Source organism: Scylla paramamosain, chromosome 2 (genome assembly GCF_035594125.1).
Source record: "Scylla paramamosain isolate STU-SP2022 chromosome 2, ASM3559412v1, whole genome shotgun sequence".
Lineage (NCBI taxonomy): Eukaryota > Metazoa > Arthropoda > Malacostraca > Decapoda > Portunidae > Scylla > Scylla paramamosain.
The window spans coordinates 30,222,396-30,229,316 of record NC_087152.1 but is presented as its reverse complement, the minus strand read 5'-3'; positions in this window follow the sequence as shown (position 1 = coordinate 30,229,316).

The following is a 6,921-nucleotide window of genomic DNA, read 5'->3' as shown; positions in this document are numbered from 1 at the left end:
TTCTCATAGGCCTCGTCATTCTTCTCCGTTACAGCCTTTGTCTATATTTTGTATTTGTAAAATGATAGATAAGTACGACGTCAAGTCCCTTTCCTCCTTGGATAAGTAGACATGCCTTGTGCTGTATGGTGTGGCTGTCAAGCGTGTAAGACATGACATGGGCTTGATAGTCAAGCTGGCCGCCGAAGCTCTATCAAGCCAAGGTGACCGTGGTGCCACATACTGACAGTTAGCTGGCCAACGGATCGATGCCATTAGGGAACGGGGTCTTTATTACTGGATGTTATGATGTTTAGATATCAGAACATACAACTGAATATGATATAACTTCGCGAGGCTCTAGGATAGATAGGCTTATAGCGGTAAATGTGTGTGTGTGCGTGTGTGTGTCTGGTAATTTACATTGAAGCTTTGAAAGTTCAAGGATGATCTGACGAATTGGTCACGAATCAGTCATCCAAATGTGAGTGAATTAATTGTAATAAAGCGAGGGAGCATGCTGGTTGTCTTCATCTGGCTGCGATCAGTTGCTGCTACAATGATATTCTGTTGGAGGATTAATCTGTAAGTTATTACGTTATGATGAATTGGAAAGAAACACCAATCATATGTATATTTATTCAGTACATTCATTGTCAGGCCACTTTTATAGGAAAATATGTTGTTTATAGGAAAATATGTTATTATAGGAAAATATGTTCTTGTTCTCGTTGTTATTGTCGTTGTTGTTATTTTTATAGTTGTTGTTGTTGTTGTTGTTACTATTATTATTATTATTATTATTATTATTATTATTATTATTATTATTATTATTATTATTACTATCATGGTTGTTGTTGTTGTTGTTGTTGATGTTGTTATTCTTATTATTGTTGTTGTTGTTGTTGTTGTTGTTGTTGTTGTTGTTATTGTTGTTACTGTTTTAATTGCAGTTATTGTTGCTGATGTAGTTGTTGTTATTGTAGTTATTGCTGTTGTTGTTGCTGCTACTTTTTGTGACCATGCATACACATATATCTGCATAATTATCTTTTAAGAATAATGTTATGTGAGTAATCACAACTCTTGTCGTGGAATATTGACATGCGCTTTTCTTGTCTTTCCAGTAGTTTTGTGCCTCCCATGAGAGTTGGTCGCAACTTAATTAAAGTGTGATACTGAACACATACATAAAAAAAATGAAGAACGATATATATATATATATATATATATATATATATATATATATATATATATATATATATATATATATATATATATATATATATATATATATATATATATATATATATATATATATATATATATATATATATATATATATATATATATATATATATATATATATATATATATATATATATATATATATATATATATATATATATATATATATATATATATTTAAAATCCCTCTCATCCGGCATTCGAGTATCCGGCAGCTTCAAGTATCCGGCACTTTTTTCCCCGACCCTTAAAATCAATAAAAAAAATCAATATGTACTCATAAAATCGATTAAAATTCCCGCGCGAGGTATACTTTGTCCCCTCGCCACCAGAGCGCACTCCTTCGCGCCATCCGCGGCCCACTGCACTGTGTTTACTCAGTGACTCAGTCCCGCGTGTGCACTGTTTATCGCCTGAGGCCTTCATCATGCCTAAAGTTGTAGAAAAGAGGAAGCGTGTTGTGCTTACACTTAGGCAGAAGGTAGACATTTGTCGACGATTAGAGAGAGGTGAAAGCAGGCAGCAGCTAATGGCGGAATATAGTGTGGGCTCATCAACTATTTATGACATTAAATCCCAAACGAAAAAGTTGCAGGATTACATGAAAGCCACCGACACCCTAAAGGCAGCGGAAAATCGTCACACACTGCAGTATCATCGTGGTGAAATGATGGACAAAGTGTTATACAAGTGGCTCAGCTTGAAAAGATCAGAAGGACATAATTTCACTTCTATTCAAGTATCCGGCAACTGTCAAGTATCCGGCATGTCGGCGGTCCCGTTGATACCGGATAAGAGGGATTTTACTGTGTGTGTATATATATATATATATATATATATATATATATATATATATATATATATATATATATATATATATATATATATATATATATATATATATATATATATATATATATATATATATATATATATATAAGGAAGACAGACAGTAAACCTAGAAACAAACCTCCTCACCCCTGCCACAGCGTCCAGCACCACGAGGAGGGAGTTGGTGAGGGACAGGGTCTGGAGGAGGGGATGGAGGCGATGGGGCCAGCAACGCGTCACCACCATGCATTTTGTTGTCCACACAAAGAGGCGTCTCTCGCGTGCCTGTAGAACGAAGGCGACGAGGAAGGCTGGGTCGTCACTCACTACTATCACCACTGCCTCCCATGACGCCAGCCGCACCTGTCCACGAGCAGGTGACGGGAGTTGCGAGGCAGCAATGCGGTAAATGTTGCAATACCAACAATACTACTACTACCATTACCACTACTAAATATCTAGGGTAACACTTATAACAGGTACAGAGGCCTGGTACCCAAGTCCTTAATAAATACCTGGTGGGCACTGGTGACGACATGGTCAAGGCGAGAGGTGTTGGAGGTCACCTCAAACACCGCTGCTCCACGCGAGTCTCCGAGGAGGTCTTCGATTTGTCCCTGAAATAGTTGGCCCTTGTCTCTTTCCGTGCTAATGTACAGAGACAGCTGTTAACTGTTTGTCATGATAGGGAGAAGAATAAAAAGACTTACACTGAAACTTTTTCCAACAATAATGATGAGAGAGGCGTCCACTTGTGATGATGACTGGAACACTTCCTTCACAGCGGTGACAGCGTCTGTGTTCCACCCGTCAGCCGTGGCTGTGAACCAGTTACAACATATATTAGCAATAATGATTGATTAATTTCCGATGGGAGATGGAATGAGTGTTTCTCTAGTAAAAAGTGAAACATTCAATAATGACATTCATTTTTCATATTTATTTGTGTATTCATTAAGTTATTTAATTTATTTTTATATCATTATTATCATCTTTTAAAAGTGCGGCGCACCACTGACAGAGGCTGAGGCACAGAGTGGCTGAATACACGAGGAGAATGGCTCCACGAATCGCGCGAGAATTACGGTCCAGTTGAGCCATGGGTGCCAGGTAGGCGAAGAAACACAACGACGCCGCCAAGCTCATGTCGCTGCTGGCGGAGGATCGGGGATATAATATTAACAATTAAATTCTTCCCTTTGATACATGTTTGGGAAATAAGACGTTTGAAAACACTTCTAGGCGGTTGATTTATTGTTTGGATCAGCACAAAAATTCGTTTTATACAGGTTTTGTCATGGCACAGTACACAATAAATTAATTATTTCTCCAACTTCTGAGATTATGTAATGTACATATACTTATTTGTTCATCATTACCTTTTATTACGCGACCAAACAAGTACAGAAACCAACTCGAATTAGAATATGAATTTGCTATGATTTATTAAACAAATTATCGAGTATTTTTTCCTTATTCCCTAGCTTTTATTTGTTTATTTATTTATTTATCAATTATTATTGTTATTGTTATTATTATCATTATTATTATTATTATTATTACTATCATTATTATTATTATTATTACTATTATTATTATTATTATTGTTATTATTATTATCATCATTATTATTATTATTATTATTATTATTATTATTATTATTATTATTATTATTATTATTCTTGTTATTATTGTTATTATTATTATTATTATTATTATTACTATTATTATTTTTATTGTTGTTATTATTACTATTATTTTATCAGTATTTGATTATTTTACATTTTTTACTAGCAGTACTGAAAAATATTTGCCTTTCGACGGGTGTTTTAGTTTTTTTTTTTTTTTATGTAGGAAGGACACTGGCCAAGGGCAACAAAAATCCAATAAAAAAAAATATGCCCATTGAAATCCCAGTCCCATAAAAGGTTCAAAGCAGTTGTCAAAAATTGATGAATAAGTGTCTTTAACCTCCCTCTTGAAGGAATTCAAGTCATAGGAAGGTGGAAATACAGAAGAAGGCAGGGAGTTCCAGAGTTTACCAGAAAAAGGGATTGATTGAGAATACTGGTTAACTCTTCCGTTAGAGAGGTGGACAGAATAGGGGTGAGAGAAAGAAGAAAGTCTTGTGCAGCGAGGCCGAGGAAGGAGGGGAGGCATGCAGTCAACAAGATCAGAAGAGCAGTTAGCATGAGAATAGCGGTAAAAGACAGCTAGATATGCAACATTGCGGCGGTGAGAGAGAGGCTGAAGACAGTCAGTTAGAGGAGAGGAGTAGATGAGACGAAAAGCTTTTGATTCCACCCTGTCTAGAAGGGCAGTATGACTGGAACCCCCCAGACATGTGAAGCATACTCCATACATGGAGGGATAAGGCCCTTGTACAGAGTTAGCAGCTGTGGGGGTGAGAAAAACTGGCGGAGACGTCTCAGAACGCCTAACTTCATACAAGCTGTTTTAGCTAGAGATGAGATGTGAAGTTTCCAGTTCAGGTTATAAGTAAAGGACAGACCGAGGATGTTCAGTGTAGAAGAGGGGGACAGTTGAGTGTCATTGAAGAAGAGGGGATAGTTGTCTGGAAGGTTGTCTCGAGTTGATAGATGGAGGAATTGAGTTTTTGAGGCATTGAACAATACCAAGTTTGCTCTGCCCCAATCAGAAATTTTAGAAAGATCAGAAGTTAAGCGTTCTGTGGCTTCCCTGCGTGATATGTTTACCTCCTGAAGGGTTGGACGTTTATGAAAAGACGTGGAAAAGTGCAGGGTGGTATCATCAGCTTAGGAGTGGATAGGACAAGAAGTTTGGTTTAGAAGATCATTAATGAATAATAAGAAGAGAGTGGGTGACAGGACAGAACCCCGAGGAACACCACTGTTAATAGATTTAGGAGAAGAACAGTGACCGTCTACCACAGCAGCAATAGAACGGTCAGAAAGGAAACTTGAGATAAAGTTACAGAGAGAAGGACAGAAACCGTAAGAGGGTAGTTTGGAAATCAAAGCTTTGTGCCAGACTCTATCAAAAGCTTTTGATATGTCCAAGGCAATAGCAAAAGTTTCACCAAAATCTCTAAAAGAGGATGACCAAGACTCAGTAAGGAAAACCAGAAGATCACCAGTAGAGCGGCCTTGACGGAACCCATACTGGCGATCAGATAGAAGGTTGTGAAGTGATAGATGTTTAAGAATCTTCCTTCTTAGGATAGATTCAAAAATTTTAGATAGGCAGGAAATTAAAGCAATAGGCCGGTAGTTTGAGGGATTAGAACGGTCACCCTTTTTAGGAACAGGTTGATTGTAGGCAAACTTCCAGCAAGAAGGAAAGGTAGATGTTGATAGACAGAGCTGAAAGAGTTTGACTAGGCAAGGTGCAAGCACGGAGGCACAGTTTCGGAGAACAATAGGAAGGACCCCATCAGGTCCATAAGCCTTCCGAGGGTTTAGGCCAGCGAGGGCATGGAAAACATCTTTGCGAAGAATTTTAATATATGGCATGAAGTAGTCAGAGGGTGGAGGAGAGGGAGGAACAAGCCCAGAATCGTCCAAGGTAGAGTTTTTTGCAAAGGTTTGAGCGAAGAGTTCAGATAGATGTAATAGCAGTGGTGCCATCTGGTTGAAATAGAGGGGGGAAAGAAGAAGAAGCAAATTTATTGGAGATATTTTTGGCTAGATGCCGGAAATCACGAGGGGAGTTAGATCTTGAAAGGTTTTGACATTTTCTGTTAATGAAGGAGTTTTTGGCTAGTTGGAGAACAGACTTGGCATGGTTCCGGGCAGAAATATAAAGTGCATGAGATTCTGGTGATGGAAAGCTTAAGTACCTTTTGTGGGCCACCTCTCTATCATGTATAGCACGAGAACAAGCTGTGTTAAACCAAGGTTTAGAAGGTTTAGGACGAGAAAAAGAGTGAGGAATGTACGGTTCCATGCCAGACACTATCACTTCTGTTATGCGTTTAGCACACAAAGACGGGTCTCTGACACGGAAGCAGTAGTCATTCCAAGGAAAGTCAGCAAAATATATCTTCAGGTCCCCCCAACTAACAGAGGCAAAACGCCAGAGGCACCTTCGCTTAGGGGGATCCTGAGGAGGGACTGGAGCAATAGGACAAGATAAAGATATGAGATCGTGATCGGAGGAGCCCAACGGAGAAGAAAGGGTGACAGCATAAGCAGGATTAAAGGTCAGGAAAAGGTCAAGAATGTTGGGCGTATCTCCAAGACGGTCAGGAATACGAGTAGGGTGTTGCACCAATTGCTCTAGGTCATGGAGGATAGCAAAGTTGTAGGCTAGTTCACCAGGATGGTCAGTGAAGGGAGAGGAAAGAGAAATTTTAGAAAGATCAAAAGTCAAGCGTTCTGTGGCTTCCCTGCGTGATATGTTTACCTCCTAAAGGGTTGGACGTCTATGAAAAGACGTGGAAAAGTACAGAAATGTATGTACAGAAAAGATTTGTGCTCCACTTTGGAAGTTAAGTAGTCAAAGAATTTCTTATAGTCAGAGGAGTTAGGTGAGAGGTATACAGCACAGATAAATTTAGTATGAGAGTGACTCTGTAGTCGTAGTCAGATGGTGGAAAACTCGGAAGATTCAAGAGCGTGGGCACGAGAGCAGGTTAAGTCATTGCGCACATAAACGCAGCATCCAGCTTTTGGATCGAAAATGAGGATAGAGAAAGTAGGAGGGAACAGAAAAGGGGCTACTGTCAGTTGCCTCAGACACCTGAGTTTCAGTGAGGAAAAGAAGATGGGGTTTAGAAGAGGAGAGGTGGTGTTCTACAGATTGAAAATTAGATCTTAGACCGCGAATGTTGCAGAAGTTAATGAAGAAAAAGTTGAGGGGGGTGTCAAGACACTTAGGGTC